At 39.4% G+C, this 17448-nt stretch overlaps 1 protein-coding gene across 5 annotated transcripts in view; it reads right to left on the bottom strand.

Moving 5' to 3' along the window:
- Nucleotides 1-17448, bottom strand: part of tsnare1 (T-SNARE Domain Containing 1) — a 220753-nt gene that overhangs the window by 203199 nt on the left and 106 nt on the right. For 4 of the 5 annotated variants that reach the window (XM_042422708.1, XM_042422706.1, XM_042422710.1 and 1 more), the window contains exons 1-2: nucleotides 17447-17448; nucleotides 15665-15849 (exon numbers count right to left, since the gene is read on the bottom strand). The exon at nucleotides 17447-17448 is cut by the window's right edge and continues 106 nt beyond it. The gene's annotated coding sequence lies outside the window, so the exon portion shown is untranslated. Of the gene's footprint in view, nucleotides 1-15664; nucleotides 15850-17290; nucleotides 17389-17446 lie in introns of those variants that run through there. The other variant, XM_042422707.1, reaches the window with a different exon arrangement.

Raw genomic sequence — 17448 nt, forward strand, 5'->3', positions numbered from 1 at the left:
GCCAGAATCAAACCAGGGCCATTGTGATTATGTGGTGTGTGTCTAGCCAACTACCTACCAGGATACCCTAAATAAGTTCAACTAACCTCAGGGTATGTCTAAAACTGATTGTCTGACTGCTTGTGTTTCTGCCCTGTCAGACTTTGTTTTAATGATACTACCCTAGGAAGATCAATGTCATTATTACAGATAGTTGTGGTTAAAACTACAAAAAGTTGTGATAAACCAGAATTATCCATAAAACTTTAGGTTATAGATCATTAGGGAGATACGTGAGAGACTGAGTTTGAAAGAAAACAGCTGCATCATTAATAGCGAGGTGGGCATCTGGGCACAAAACACTAGGGATGTGCAGAGGGCCCAGTATTTGTATTTGTATCTATATTTGTTGAGCAGCAAAATTATTTGTATTTGTATTCAAATAAAAGTGAAAAGAGACTTAAAAATCCTGTTTTTGTTTTTAATACGCTTTTAATTTTAGAAAATTACAGTGTTACAATAAGTGTTCATGAATAAACTACCTTACGAAGGAAGTCCCCACTCTGGGTCTCAAACTGGAGTCTCCCAGATCATAGATGACTGTACTGATTACTGAGCTAAATCTTTACTCATCGCCTCATTGCAGACAGACCTCTACCTATTTATACACCTATAACACAGAGACAGCACAGTGTGTAACGCGTAGGGAAAAACGTCAAAGGCTATTCTTGCTTTGCACTTTTTATTTATTGCCTATTTTTACAACCTAACTTTGTGGAAAGGAGAAGGGGAACAACAGGTTATGGAGAGTCCCTTGTGAGCACTTTGTGTGTGTCAGTAGCTCAGCTTTATCTCTGGCAAACACCCCCAACTCCAGGAGTGATGTCCAAATATGGAAATGTGTGTCATGCAGTAGGTGGATGTGACTCCCCTCATTGAGACCTGCTGATAGACGTAACAGTGGAGCAGAGAAGAGAGAATGAGATAGAAATGTAACCGACCTGTGCGCTGGCATTTGACATGTTTTTTTTTTTCTTCCTGAATACAAATAATTTTTAAAATATTTGTATGAAACAAATATTTGTAAAAAACTCACTATTTGTGCTTTGCTGAATAACGCATTTGTATTCGGCACACCCCTACAACACACACAGTTCAGTCAGGTAATTATCAACAACACTTTTCAGAAAGGGGAGCCTACTTGTCCCACAGCAAGACAGAAATGCTTTAGTGAAAGGTGTCCTTGAGTTGGAGGGGTAAGGCGCTATGCTGCTTTCATTTGTTTGAAAGGACCAAAAAGGTTGTCCTCTATGCACTTATTTGATTGGATTGTCAATGGCAGGACGAGAGTTTTCTGCCACACGTCACTGCCTCGCTTGCATACGAATGCAGCGCGGAGCAGGTGATGGTCCTAAGGGGAAACTGTTCATTATTCCACAAACTCCTCTCACTAATCTGTGCTTAAGAACTGTTCTGCTCTCTTTTTCCTTCAGCCTCTCTCCCTCTCACTCCCGATCTGGACATGGCCTTTCTCTAAAGGACAGTGGAGCGTGCAAGAGACTTTATCTGGCCTCGTTTTCATCTGACCTTTGAAAAAAGTAGCTTTTATGTTACCTCAGGGTTGTGTAACATGCACCCACATACCTACAGTAATATCTCAAGTCAGGCTATTCAACAGCTATCTCAACTGATTGTATTTTTAGAATGGTCACCCTTGAAAGAGGAAAAAAAAAAGGAAATAAGAAAATAACCAGAAGGCGCATGTTGGATAATAGTTGCAGTCGAGGCATAATAACACAACTCATATGTCAGAGAGACATGTTTTTGGTTCAACAGAAGCACGAAGAAATCAGACACAGGATGGGAGACCATGTTACAATAACTGCTAATGGACAAGCCTGCTTTTCAGCGTTGAAGAGCAAACATTTTCATTTACTATCCAAAAAACTGTGTCGGCCATCCCAAAGTGAAAATTGAACTTTTTTACACATCTGAAATAGATTAAATTACAAAGAGAAACATATTTTTTGAGAAAATAGGTTTTTCAGGGTCTTTAATAAAGAGATATCCTGACTTTCACTCCCTATTATCGGTCATGTTTGAAAATCACAGGATCCAGGGATGCAATCCCCACAACAATGCAACTCAACAGTGAGTCAGGACCAGAAAAGACATTACACAGGTGGAGTTCTGTAGTTCTCCCCATGACAAGTAAATTGAGACCAGTGTAGTTCCTCTTCAAAAGAGATAATAATGGAGGAAGGCGTTGAACGGAAGGAGAGGTGAGATTGGAATGTAGCTAGTTTCTGTTAGCCAAATGACTAATGCTAATGTTGCTAATATTCTGTGAAGTTTACATAACAGGTCCAATACTGTCCAGTGTGTCCCATTAAATGAAAACTAATGTATTTGCATACAACCAATTATCTTTGAATATATTTATTATTAATTAATAGTTTTTATATTAACAATTGGTCAAATGACTACACACAATTTGAGAGGGGTTGCTTGTCGCCACCCACATAAAAACCCGTAGAAAACCCCACAGAAAAATGATCGCCTCTGATCTACACATTTCTTAGCATCTTCCAGCTCACTGTTTTGGTTTTACAGCCTGCAACTTTACTGTTTTAGTTCAGTCTCATCGCTCTCCTCTACCTCATTTCTCAGAAAAACAAAAAAGCTCTGAAAAACCAACAGCAGCAAATTAGCAGCTGGTGAACAAAACAGAGCATTTAACAGCTAAAAATCCAGATAATTTGCTCAGGAGTTGGTGGAGACCAAAACTGAGCTAAAAGGATATTAGAATTACATTCATTCAGTGGATACAAACATGAATAAATAAATGCTGATGTTGATTTGTATCTGCTGGATGTGCAAATAAGCAACTGCTTGCCAACATGTTCAACACAACATCTTTGTAAGATGATAATATGTCAGTGTTGTGTTTACCTACGACTCCCATAATGCAAATTAGTAGTGTGTTTCATTAGTTTCGCCCTGCCTGGTAAATGCCCACATGTTTCAAACTCCTTGTAGTCTCCTGAGATGCTCAATTTGCTCAGGCATTACAAAGTTCTACCAAAGCCATTATCAGATATTATACAACTGTTTTCACAGCCTGAGGAGTACTCCCCATGACTACTAAGCTGAGTTTGAGGTGTGGACTGATCGAGAAAGGTAAGGTGGGTTGCTGACATTAAAACGTGGGATAAAATAAACATAGCATGGCATATATTTCTTGTATATCATATTTCATCTCCTTGGTTTAGAAAGAATAAGGAGTGGAGTATAGACAAGTGGCTGTGTGGTGATTTAGTCATGCACAACAACCACAGCATTTCGTAGCATCTGAGCGAATGCATGCAAAACCTCAAAACAATTAATGAAGAAACAGCAGCATAGAAGTAGACATCTTTAATATTAAAACCTTATGACAGAGGCTTAAAATCTCACCTTTGCTAGCTGCTATCTGACAGACAAAGTACAGGGTACCTTGATGATGGGAAGCTTTTAGTCTTGAGTCCTGCTTTATCTTTAAATGTCTGATCACTTCAAGCTCAAACACAACCCTCTGAGTCTGTCACATCACTTCTTCTATTGCACAAGAAAACCCAACAGCCTACCAAGCATTTTACAGTATACTAGACGTAACAGAAGTATAGATATGTCTCTGACAGTGGCATCACACCAGCAGTGGAATGCCAATAGGTCTCCTCAGGCCTTGTGGACAGGCCTCTAGTGATGCAGTTTGGTAATGGGCTCCCTGTTTGGAGCAGAGTGAAGCAGCCCGAGGACTTGGCCTGAGATAAGGAAGAGTAATGATCTTTGGCCGATGAGTGAGCCATGCTGTGGCCGCTTCCACTCTAGCGGTCTCATTCTGCACACGAACAAATGCACCGCACGGAGTCATTGCTCCAGTCCAGGATGTTTTCTGGAAGTCCCACTGAGAGTGTCTGAAGCTCAGTGTCTGGGATGTGCCGAGAAGCTCCCGGGGGAAGCGAGTGCTGTCCCAGGCTCTGGCATTTGAAAATGCTGTTCATCCTGTGTGGTTTCTGGGGGGCTTCCTGGCCCTGGCTACAGGACCACAACAGATGGCCAACTGGACATCCACGTTGCGGCCTTCTGGTGCCATCCTCATGCCACATATGCTTCACCCCGCGGCTATGACTTCCTGGAGATTGCTTTCTCACAGTCTCTCACAGCCGTCACCATGGCTACACAATCCCAATTGTGGCGAACAGACCTCAGTGTGCTTGAACACACACACACACACCAGCATTAAAACCCTCTTGAAGCCCTAAATCACTACATGAAAGGCATTCCAAAGCCACTGTCTGGTATTATTTTATCAGCCTGACACATATTGGTAATGCTGGGCAGTGGGCAACTGCCATCACTTTCTCTTAATATTCCTTAATATTCAGATTTCACATGTTACAAAGCAGAATCATTGGAACTTGATAAGATGCGTCTCAGTCAAGCCTCAACAAAAGCTGACTCTTGAGTGAATGGATTTCACTCTCTGGTTATAACAAGATAATCAGAGGCATTTCTGAGCACAATCCTGAGCAGTCATCTGGTCATGCTTTGGGAAACAATTGGGCCGCTTTGGCTGACTGATAAGCTCAGACTAATCTGTGGAATACTTTGAAAGCAAACGCGATTGATTATATTGCAATCAAATTGGCTCTGCAGAGCGTGGTAGATGAGGTGCACAGCAGGTGGACAAAATAGTGGACAGTGCACTTGAAAAAGGGCTTTGAAGAAATGAAATCACGATTACGAACACAGCTATGGAGGCCAGTTGTATTAGTTTAAATGCTATTTAACAGCATTTGTAGGCTTTAAAGCTATATGTAACTATTCCGCATTAAAATGTCTAAAAACAACTAGACCTATGTTATATATTTTGTTGAGTTGTGTAATTACTTTATCCCAAATGTTTCCAACAATTTTCAAACCCAGAGAAATCTGTAATTTTAATCAAGGTAATGGTCCATTTGGTCGTCCGTCAATGACGTCATACCCGCTCTACCAAAGAGTATACGCGCACAAGATGCATGCGTCAGTGTTGTGGTTGTCCGCCACAGTGGCATCTACCAAAGAGTATATGCCATCAAGATAATATGTCGGTGATGTTGTTGTCCACCAGTCATAAATTGACTTTTATGCAGCTTGAAACCACATTTTTTCATAACCATTACCATAGTTATTCTTTTTTTTTTCTTGGTCATTTTTAACTACAGCTTTTAAGAACAACAACAACAACAACAAGCAACAACAGTCCAGTATTTTGTGAAATATAGATCAGATGAGAAAACAGATATCAATTACATCTATGTGTGCAGTACAAAAATACTTTACTGCCTGTTAAACCATTAAAAAGTTCTATTTTACCCCAATGAGTTAAAGCTGCACTAATCAATATTCTAAATTAATAAAGAGTCAAATAACTAAGTGCAATTTGAAAGGGGTCACTAAGAGTGACAAACCCACAGAGATTTAACACTTACTAAGTTTACATGCACATAATATTCCGGTTTTATTCCAAAAAAGACAATATTCCTACTAAACTGTTTACATGGCTAATGAAAATGAATGTTCCACTAATATTCCCGTTTACATGCAGAGGGTTTTCAGGGTTTCCCTCTGCTCCAGTGTGAACAGGAATCACAAGATCTCCACAGGCAGTGAAGTAAACCAGCGAGGTGAAAAACATTAGTGAGCTGCTACCTGATATTTATAAGTGATATTGATATGACTGGTATAAATGAATGGTTACAGGAACATCCAGTACCTAGGTTGTCTCATGATATTTACTACACTGCTCAGTGATTTTGGTGCATCACACCAAGTCGTCACCGTCAGTCCCCGGCTGCATGTCAGGATAATAACCGATCCCCTCCGTCCCCATCATGGAGAAGGAGCGCTCTGTTTTTCAAGTCTTCCCTGAACAGCTCTCCACTCTCCTCTCATTCCTCTACTCTGTCTGCCTTCCTGCTCCAGCATATGTCATTTTGCCTGCACAGGGGTGCGTTACACAACCAACCCATCATGCATCTCTATCCCAGCCTTTCAAACTATTGGCTAGTTGGTTTGTTTACAATGCACAGAGCTGGCCGTAAACAGGTGTGAAGCCATGTGTCACAAACTGTGGTAAAAACCCGCATATTGCGAATGTGCTGTATAAATGTCCAAAGAATGCTCCTAAGTAATATTGGCATATCCCATGTTTCAATCGCAAAATGCAACATTCAGAATAAGGTCTAATCCGGAATATCCAAAGGGAATATGCTGTTTACATGTCCCATATCAAATTTGGAATATTGTCATATTCGGAATAATAGTAGAATACTATTGTGCATGTAATTGTAGTCACTCAGTTCCCCTCAGATTCATGGAGCTTAGCATGTTTCAGCTCTCAACTACCGTGTCTAGCAGCAGCAGGCAGCTGTTTTCAGTGAAAAAGCTGAAAATAGTTGAAATACCTGCATACAGCACCAAACTGCAGACAGCTTGTTGTTGCGTTCTGTTAAAGTGGTCAAAAACAGAGTTAATACAGTTAACAGTGTTCACATCATACTGAAAGACGCGGGTCTTGCACTGCATTTGTTCTTTAGCTCAAGGCAGGATTCTTAGCCTTCAGTCATTGGCTTCATTCATAATGGTCAGTGTAGCTAAGGTTCGAACTTCAACAAATAATTTTTGTCTCTTTGGAAAAGGTGTATTTTCACACTTTTGACTAAGCTCCTGCAGTGTTCCTCTCCTTCCATTCTTTGTGATAAATTAAGCTACACATGTCCCTATCTTATCTTTGCACTCATTACAGAGATGAAAATAATACTGATGCTCTCATCTGACCAAGGCTGGTTAACCAACTGGGCGCCAGACCCCCAGGGGCCCCCATAGGGCCAGGTTCACTGCACGCCATCTATGGTTATTATTATTGTGTCAAAATCTAATTATTTCAGTGAATATTGTGGTCCAATTCTGCATGTCACTGAATTTCCCAAAATATCACTTGTGCTTTAAAAGAGTTTTACCACTGACCCATTTTTAAATGCAAGTTTTTCGTAACAGACAACAGAATAAGTGAACATCCCTGCCAACAGCAAAATCTTTTAAACTATTTAATGTGTTGAGAAGCTTATCAGAACTTAAAAATACAAAACTGTCAGCATACACAAAGCATTGATATTAGCTTCAACACAGTTCAGGTCTAGTGACCACAGTGTCATTCCTGACATTACAAAAACTGTTGCAAATAGAACTTTTCATGTCCTCATCTTTATATTTTGGTCAGACACAAGTAATTACAAAGAGACAACGCAGACACAGCAGCTCATTATCTGCATTCTGTTGTTCTATCGCTCCATTCTCTGGGGAGAGTAAACCATGGCATCTCTATGCCCTTGCCAATACTTTGTGGAACAAACAAAGATGTGGGGCAGAACCAGGAACTAATTTCATTAGCGGCTGCCATTTGTGACTGATTACAGGCTGTTCTCAGTTGCTGGCAAGGAGGTCCAAAGTTCTAGGAGGTTAATAACCAGTAACAATCAATTACTTAACCAATCTGATATGATCAATGGGGTTTCCAATCCGGCAGACAGCAAGATGAGTAGCAGAATACGATAAAACCTCAAACATTCTGAATTCTCTACAGCAGCAATGAGCCACAGCTGAACCGTTCCCAAAAGCTCAACTGTTTTGCATCAGCATAATGGAGAATACACATGTACAGGTTTGATGGTTTCCCAACTGAAATCTAGAAAATTAAATCATTGTCTTTTTTAAAACAGAGTTGCTCAAGCAAGACTGTCTAACAGAGTGCCATGACAACAGAGCACAATCCACACAGGAAACAGGAAAAAAAATGTAAATCTAATGAATAAAGAACTAAAGATGAATGAAATTTAATGGGCATATTAGGCTGAAACAATGAGCAGGAGCATATTAAAACAACACTCCCAGGCAGAGGTTGGATCACAGCACATCTGCATTGTCAAAAAAGAGAACGCTGCACCAGTAGCATCTTAACTAGTGTACTATCAGCCATCAGTGGGCCTCCCCTGTATTGCTGTGCATCTCCGTCCACATCAGGCCTGATTATTCTAATGATGTCTAAACCTCTGTCCGGCCATTATTCACACATCACAGAGCCCGGCCTTGTTATCTCTGACAGCAAGGCCTCTTGTCTCTCTGAATCCACAAATTAAATCTAGAAAAGGACTCCTTTCCCTTTCCTCTCTGTCCTTACTAGAGGCTTCAGTTGCCATCCAATAATCAAGTCACTTACTTATGCTATAAGATAAACTACAATCCAATCTCACCTATTCATTTTCAACATCGTTTTCTAAATGGCAGGAAGACAACATTTGCCTTCCCTGGGCATGTTTTGTGTCATAACAAGACTAAAAGGTGTAAAGCCCTGTTAGAGGCTACAACATCCATTAAACCAAACTGTGCTGTATAAAAACAACATACTGGCATACTTAGAATCCAAGTAACAGGTGCTACAGGAAATGCCATGGGATCATTAAAATCAGAGTTCATCTAGAGTTGCTCAAAAAATTTCATGGCAATCTGCCTGTTAGATATTTTATATATTTTTTGGTGATCTGTTATTAGAAAAAAAAACTAAGAAGTGTCCTAAAAAGGTTTCTGCTCTGGTGAGCATGGATTGTACACAGTAAATTATTAGATGTTTATGTTTCTTGTGTAAAAATATCAACAATAAGCTCCACACAAAGTGACGGGTCCTAATAATCCTTTGCTGTTGGATAATCAGTTGCTTTTCCCTCAGGGTTGGTTGATTTGAAGTATGTATAGAAATATATGTGCTTATTATTGCTTGCTAAATTACATGCCTGATGAAGGCCATTCCACAGAATTATAGTTACTAACTAAATTAACCGTAAGTTTTGCAAGTGAGAGTAAGATGGAGCGTGAGGTCAACAGATGGTTCGGTGCAGCGTCAGCACTAATCCAGGTGTTGTAACAAACCATTATAGTGAAGAAGGAACTGAGCCTGTAGGGAAAACTGTCTTTTTGATCTACATTCCAACCCTCACCTATGGTCACAAGCTTTGGATAGTGACAGAAGGAATGAGATTGTGCATACAAGCAGCCAGAATGAGTTTCCTCCATAGGGTGTCTGGACTCAGCCTTAAAAACATAGTAGGGAGCTCAGAATCTGGAAGGAGCTCGGAGTAGAGCTGCTGCTCCTTCATGTTGAAAGTTAGTTGAGGTGGTTTGGGCATCTCATTAGGAGGCCTCCCTTTAGAGGGGTACGTACAACAGATAGGAGACCCCAGGGCAGACCCGGAACACGCTGGATGGATTATATACAGTATCTCATCTGGCCTGGGAAAGCCTCAGAATCCCCCAGTAGGAAATGGAGGACATTGCTGGGGTGCGGACAAACATGTCTGGGTTACCTTGCTCAGTCTGCTGTCACTGCAAGCTGGTCTCAGATAAGCGGCAGAAAAACGGATGGATGGACTGTAAGATTTGACAGTGGTTATCCATCCATTTCATCCCTCTCTGCCAGTCATCTGGTTTGTGGTGGCAGCAGACTAAATTTGGTAGCCCAGACATTCCTCTCCCTAGCTACTCATGATCCCAAGATGTTCCCAGGCCAGCAGGAATACAATATTTAATTCCTTCAGTGTGCTCTGGATCTACCCCAGGGTATCCTCCCAGTTGGACATGACCAGAAAACTAAAGAGAGGCGTTGAGGATATATTTTGCTCAAACCACTTCCACTGGCTCCTTCTGGCACAAAAGAGCAGCAGTTTCATTCAAGCTCCATCTGGATGTTTGAGCTCATTAACCGCCCTGCAAAGGAAACTAATTTTGGCCGCTTCCAATATCTCATTTTTTTTCTGTCATTACCTAAAGTTCATGAACATAGACTGCAGTTGGAATATAGACAGACTAGTAAACTGAGAGCTTTGCCTTCAGGCTTAGCTCCCTCTTTACTGTGATGCTCATTGGTACTGTACATTGTCCACATCACTCCAGATGCTGCATCAATCTGCATACCAGCCGTGCGTTCCATTGTACCCTCACTTGTGAACAAGACCCTGAGACCAAAGACCTAGGCCCTCAAGACACTTGAATTCCTTCACTCCTAAAAGTTTTAACAGTGTGCAGAAGTTTATTCCATCATTTATTGTCCTATATCAGATGAGACTTTATTGATCCACACAGGTTAAATTCACAAGAGAAAAAAAAACACTGAGCAGAAACTTAGCTATCTGTCATAAAATGTACCAGGAAAAATGAACAAATACAATCTAGCAATTTGAGAAAAGCCAGTGGGCCTCCCCTGAAAGCCAGTGCATTTACGATACAAGAAATAGAGGAAAAAGTCAAATGACAAATGACAAGAAGTGGAATCCAGGTGAGCAAAGGTTACTTTTCAGAGAAAACTCTATTGCATTACCAAAACCAGGAGTATTCATACCAGATTTTAAGGTAATCTCATATTTATATGTAAAGGTATCTTTTTATGGACGGTGCAGGTGATATCCTCGGGTCCACAATACCAAGTAGCAGAAAATATGCATTGTCATTACAGCTCCCAGTGGAGAAAAAAAGATATTTATTCATTGAGTTAGTAGGTTAGCTAGTTCTGACTAAAAAAGTATTTTGAGAAATAATAGACAGGGCAGAAATCATCTTTTCTTTTGATCTCCACTTAGTTTTTCACACACAGTATTTCAGAACATTCCTGATTAATTCCGACAGAACTGGGGGCAGTCAAAGCTATGTGACATATTTATTAGAATTAATTTATCACAGTAGGGGAATACACATTGTAAGGAAATATACAATGGTGGTGGGAGAATGTTTATTGTTCCTTTTATGATGGCCAGTGGGTAGTAGAGTTTTTCAAGGTGTCATCACAGCTAAAATAATCACACAATGCAAAGCAAAAGCGACATCAACACTGTGACTTTCTGCCAAAGGTTGATCATTTATATGTATAAATACCACAGCAGATGGCGTTTCTGAATGGGAGCCATACGCAAACATTATTCACAGATGCGATGGAGGTTGTTGATCTCGTGTCATGCTGACACAGCTGAGTGTCTGGGTGTGTCACTGTGGAGATTTCAATACTACACACTTCCAACCAGAGCTACACTATAAACAGTCACCTCAGTTTACATCAAGAGTGCTGTACTTAAATTGATATGACAACATGAATACTCCATAACTGCTGTGGTCAGGAGAATTTCCAGGACTCTTAATAGTGGTCAGAGGCCATAAAAGGTTGACAAAATGCCAGGTTACTGTCTGCTTTTGAGGTTTAAGAATGATTACATGGTGTGTGTGCAACACAATTCACACAGTAACGCAATAAAAGGAGTGTTTCCAAGTGTCTAGTTCGAATTGTGTGGTGAACTGTATAGTAATGTATATGTGATCAAATTCAAAGGTACTGTAATAACCATCACCAGGGTGCACAAGTCTGAACCTTTTTCAGTTAGCAGCAAGAGCTATAGGCTTCAATAGTTGTTGTTCCACGCATCCTTTCATGACAGACATTTCAAAGCAACACCAAGTGGGTTTTGTTTTTTTGGCCACTTGGGGGCAGTGGAACAAGCTGTTAACACAACACTGACATACTGTGACCATATTGAATTGATAGAGAGAAAGTTTTTGCAAACAGTTACCCATTTACACATGTAGGAAACACAGGAAGTTTGGAAGTTTCTGGCAACCAAATAAATGTAAGCCCAATATTCACCTTTTTACCCCTGTTTTGGTTGGTTTCCTCAGCTGCTAAATACTCCATTATGTTCACCAGCTAGTGGCTGACTTTGTCTGTCTGCTGTTTAGTGCTGAGCAGGTATTGCTGAAAGAGGTTTATGACAAAAGTGAGATTGAACCAAAACAATCAAAATTAACTAAAAAAAAAAAAAAACTCCACTGAACTGAGAGGAACTGCACAGTCTGGCGGTAATTCTCTGTGGTAATTCTTGGCACTGCAAGCAACCCCTCTCACATTGCTCTCAGTCATTAAATCTGTTGTTAATATTAAAAAAAGATGTTGTTTTAAACAGGTGCAACTAATAAAATTCATCATGGCCAAATCCCATTTCGGTGTGACAGTTTAAGGGTCCAGCTACTATAATCTGCAAACTGGCAAACTCCCATGGTTTACACTTCCCACTGTTAAATACATGCAGTGTCCACAATAAGAAAGGCCTATTAGCCATGATAACACACTCACCAACAAATGTAGCTAAGGTCCACTACCTTAACAGTAACCACAATTTAGCTGAACATATTATAGCCCATGACCCCATTATAAGCCCCAAAATTGACTTTGCCCTATGAAATGTTTTCATACTGTCGGGTCAGATCCAGTATGGAAATATTTCTGGGGCATGAGGACAGTTCTAAGGCTGGGGAAGGTTCTCCCAGCACACTGCCAATACCTATGTTACTGATTTTTAAATGGCTTTCTTTATGCTTCATCAACCAAATACTATGAGAGAGAAAGACTTGACTATACAGTGTCAACACAGTGTCAGTTTTACAAAGTCCACATGACCCAGACTGCATATCCCAAACCCACTTGGGCTACTCTTATCTTTTTTTTTTAAATATATAAATAAATAAACACCGAATCATCACTGAATAATCATAACACACAGTAGATAATCAAATATCGAATAGAATAAGAAATGGGAAGATGAAATAGTTAAGGCTGGATGATATAATGAGAGAGGAATCTGCTGTCCAGATCGGCTAGATGAGCAATGAGTCATGCAGAGAACACCCACCATTCAACATCCTGTTACATATACTCTGGCTAACACACCACAGAGCTTAGATTAATTTCAGACATGCCAAAAAACATGAAAAGATTTCAGATTATATTAATAAAAATCAGTTCACACTCTTCCACTTTTCTAACTTTTCTAGCTTACGTAATATGTAAATGGACCATTTGATAAAGTGTATCTCATTTGCAGCACATAACTGCACACCTACGGCTTCATAGGTTTTATTCAGACAAGAATAATTTATTCCATTTCCATATATTATTGTTATTCTGCTTTTCTTTTTATTCTGCCAAAAAGTTTTTGTATGATTTCCCTACAAGAATCAAAAAGTATGTCTGATCCATTTTAGAATGGTTTTTATTGTGTCCATGTACCTCCTTCAGAGGTCATTACGGGATAAAGAACATCTTCTTGTAATATTTTATCTAAAGTTTAATAAAACAGTTGAGCCAGTTCAGGCAGACAAATCAGGTAGCATCACTACATCCACACTCTCCACTCTCTTTTGGCGAGCTATTCAAGCTGTCAAATGACAGTGCTGCTGCTGCCGCTGCTTCACTGTTCACTACAAGTGTCTTCACAACCGTCATTGCTTGATGCTTGCTCTTATAACACTCTACATGTCAAGTCTCACATTTTACCCATAAGACTTAGCTTCTTTGATCATCATCTGTGATGTGAAACCATCAGATTTCCACACAGAGAAATAAAAAGTGTGCATTCTGGTTATAGTTCAGTAATAAAATCTTAGCAGACTCAGGTGCCTCTCACATTGGACAGCCAGGTTGTACCAGCGCATGATTCAAAAGTAGTTTTGCCGACCGTGCTAGCATTCAGCACCAGAGTGTCAGAGCAGTGAGCAGAAACGAGTCAAATTGCTCTGCGACATTCTGCCCTCAGTTTAATCATCCTCCTCTATTTCCATTTCCATTCCCAGTTAGTTTTGTAGTAAGGTCATTTTTAAGACAAGGTTAAGACTCAGTTTGTAAAAAATTTATAGCCTGTCATGCTGTTATCCTGTGTTGCTCTGCGTACAATGACACAGCCAAAAAAAAAGTGCAATAATTCAAATGACAAAATGAGATTCGATTCATGTTCCTCTGGACTGATGATTGGAATCATTCATGTTTAAGGAGCAGTCCTGGTGTACAGTAATATATTTTGGATATATTATCTTATTACTGATCACTGTTAACTGTTCAAGTACCTGAAGAAGTTTTGCTTTGGATTTGCACTTCAGGACATTGAATTTGACAGGAAACAATGACTATCAGCTTCCATTTGAAGGTGTTTTTTGTTTCTGTGTTTGTTTCCATATGTGATAACACTGCCATGAAAACATACAGGAACACAGAAAATGTGTACTTACATATATACATTTAAGGCCCCAGGCCTCAGATATACTGAGTTCCAAGTTTGAAGGTCAGCTTTTAAGCCAACATGGATGAGAAATCCTTAAAATGCTCTGAAAAAAAGATCATGTAATATGATCAAAAGCTCCAAACAGCTACTAAATGGACATTGTGAAAAGACTCTTTTCTCAACGAACCAAAATATATTTCAATCCAACCATAACCCCAAAACATTAGTCAGGTTTCCATCCAAATAAAGCACAAATTTTGAACAAATTTCCAGATAATCGATAAAAGAAAACGCAAATTAATGTGCATTTTCATCCACTACTGTTTTGTGAATATTAATAGTTAAGCGCATTGAAGTTGGTGGCGCTAATCAAGTGCAGCAAACCACGAAAAGAAGAAGATGGGCAATGCAATGACGTAATTAGTAGAGCAACAGTCAAAGCTGTGTCACTTATACAGACATGTATTGAATGCTGCCCAGAGATGAAGAACAGAGCTAATAGTGAAAACCCTCTGCTGCCATTTTTTGTCTCTCCAGGCGGAAGCTTCAGGGACATTTAAGTCACATGCTTTGCTAAATCTGTTTCCATTGCACTTTGTCACATTTTACTTTTATCAGTACAACAACTTTTCCAACTCATCCAAGCGTAAAAACTTTTTTTTGGCAATATTTAGACTTTTTTTTCAAATTTCCAACATTTCCAGTCATGTTTTTTTATGTACAAATTGAAAAAGTACATAAAAAAGAGTGGAGAGAAATCCACCTACTGCTGAGCCAAGGCTTACCTATAAACAGGTACGGCTATGGCTATTTTCTGACAATTGTAGCACTGTGTGTAGGATATGATATGAAAATCTGTGATTTTCTTTTCATATATTCTACTCAGGTAATGACTGAATATGAAGGTCTACTTCAAAGTTCAAAATTTTTTTGTTTTCACCTTGTGTCAATCACATGTCCCAATCTGCTGCCTCTTCACTGACATGTTTGCATTCATTTAAAGGCCCACTTGGTTTTTAAACCTTGGTAAATGTTATAAAGATACTTTACTCATCAGAAAAATATTGCTTCTACAAATGTAAGCCTGAAGGAGAATGGGTGGAAACCATCATCCATGTTGGGCATCCAGCCAGAAGAAGGCCTGATTATGTTATATTGGTCATACAGAGAAACTGACTGTAACACACACATATCCATCCTTCCTCTCTGCACATCTCCAACAACATGGTATCCATCCAACAACTCACACTCCTCACGCAAAACCTCAATCACTACATGTTTACAGTAGAGAGGCTGACACAGTGCAAACATCTGTGCCTCCTTGTTGTCTAGAGAAAGCAACAGAGAGGCATCCCTGATGGCCTCCCATCCCCCTCATCCCTGCCTCTCCTCTCTCCTCCCCTCTCCTCCCCTCTCCTCCTCCTCCTCCTCCTCCTCCTTCTCTGTCTGATGCAGCATGCGTCAGTAAAGGCAGAAAAACACAGGGTGAAAAGGAGGGATTCCTCCTGCTTTACCTTTCAACGTAGGGAGTGATGTGGACTGTGATTCAGCTGAGATGTTGCTTCTTCTCAGCCTCGGCTGACAACATCATATGACCATGTACCACCTGCTCCTACTGCCTGGTCATATGACCAGATTAGGCCCTGGCAAAGATCTCTGGGATTTGTAGTCAAGAGGATGGCCAAGATGGAACTGGATTCTAGATGAAAATATATTTTGGTTAAAAAGCAAAACAGAAATAAGTCCATCAACTCTCGACTAAGCTTTGTATCAACATGATTTAAGACCATCATTTTCAGATATTTTAATATTAATGTCATTAAATGTATTTAAAACAAAAAGTGGAGCAATGGCAGATTACTGACACGTTATTATTTTGTCATTACAATGAATTCGAATATATGAATGTAAAAATATTGTAATCAGGTAATTATGATTCCTTATTGTATGAGATATCATTCATTTTAGCAATGTAATAACGTCTACCAAGGGGACCATCAAATGAGCAGATTAGAAGAAACTGAATTTCCCTAATACAAATTGTATTATGGATGTCTTTGTGTACATGTCATTTTCAATAAAATAATAATAGTAATAAAACAAGTAACTTGAAAAGGAAGCATAAGCACTCAACAATGAGCCTTCCTCAGAACTGAGCAGATGAATATGAGAACATTCTCTTCATCACCTTAGGGGCAACTGGATGTACAGTACAATACAATCCTTAGAGAATAAATGTCTATATCGATGAAAAACAACTGACACATTTATACATCTCTTAGATCTTTCATCCCTATGTTTTACAGATGAATGTAATACATTCTGGCTTAGACTTCCCCCACTACTAAAAGTAAGATAAATATTAGAGAGACCCACAAGATAATAGAAATGAATATAACATGCAGTGTGAAAATTTAATTTAAATCTTTTATGCATATGTAAGTAGAAGAATACTATTTCAATTACATACAATGGAAAATCAGAAAGATTATTAAATCAGATAATAATTCCAATCATTTTTGAGTCAATTTCTTGCCATGCTTTTTCAATCTCTGTTATCAAATCAACACTCAACACTTATCTTTTTGGCTAAGCTTCATATAAATGTAATATTTTTGCTTGTTTGCATTATGTAAATTATCCTCCTCTTGCATTAAAAGTGCATCATTGCAGTGTATCATAGGCATGTTTGTTTCTTTTTGCTTTCTCTGTATTGGTTAGGATTGCCTATATTTATCAATGATATATGTTAATATTTGCTTGTATATTCTGTGTATAGTTTTATGAAGGCATGTGTCCTCTAGCTTAGTTGATGTACTTCTGGGGCATGTTGTTGGAAAGTGGCCTAATTTTCAACTCTGAGGACACCTATCATACCAATGGTAGCCACTTAACATTGTTGGATGTTACAGGACAGAGTGAACTCAGCAGCCACACACTTCTCTGTTCTCTATTTCTCTGTTTGGCGTCTTCAAGTTAGGCTAACCCGTTGTTGCTAACATTGGAGCTAACCCCCTTCACTTTTCCAGTACTTGAGAAAATAACAGACGTGACTTTTCTTGGTCAAGACAAGCTGCAGCATTTATTAACTGACACACTGTAACCTGTACTGTACATTTACTGCCAGACTGATAACTTACAGCTAAACTTTTCATTTGCTCCACCTGCGTTCACCGTCTCTTTTCTGCCGCTCGCTCTTTCCCACCCGCTACGCAAACATATTACACAATACCATATTCCTTAACGGAGTTAAACTACCAATCGTTTCCCAGGCAACAAAAAAGAGGTTGACTCACGT

Source organism: Thunnus maccoyii, chromosome 10 (assembly GCF_910596095.1).
Source record: "Thunnus maccoyii chromosome 10, fThuMac1.1, whole genome shotgun sequence".
NCBI lineage: Eukaryota > Metazoa > Chordata > Actinopteri > Scombriformes > Scombridae > Thunnus > Thunnus maccoyii.